The sequence below is a fragment of the Diospyros lotus genome, chromosome 5 (assembly GCF_014633365.1).
Source record: "Diospyros lotus cultivar Yz01 chromosome 5, ASM1463336v1, whole genome shotgun sequence".
Classification (NCBI taxonomy): Eukaryota; Viridiplantae; Streptophyta; class Magnoliopsida; order Ericales; family Ebenaceae; genus Diospyros; species Diospyros lotus.
Genome location: NC_068342.1, coordinates 5,503,863 through 5,504,140, shown reverse-complemented (window position 1 = coordinate 5,504,140; position 278 = coordinate 5,503,863).

The following is a 278-nucleotide window of genomic DNA, read 5'->3' as shown; positions in this document are numbered from 1 at the left end:
TCTTGGCTAACTCCTCTAAGTGATGCCTTATTTGTGCTATGGTAGGGTTAGCTCTAAGTGGTGGAGGATCTCTATCTGTCTCGACTACATCCTAAAGGTCAAGACCTCTCAAATAAGTCTTCATCTTTATGGTCCAAACCACATAGTGTTCTCCTAAAAATATAGGAACGAAAAGTGGTGAAAAATTGCTTGAGGCCATGAGTAAACTCTCTTCTGTTTCTGAGTTTTTTTTTTTTTTTTTTTTTTTTTGGGGGGGGGGGGGGGGGGGGGGGGGCGGC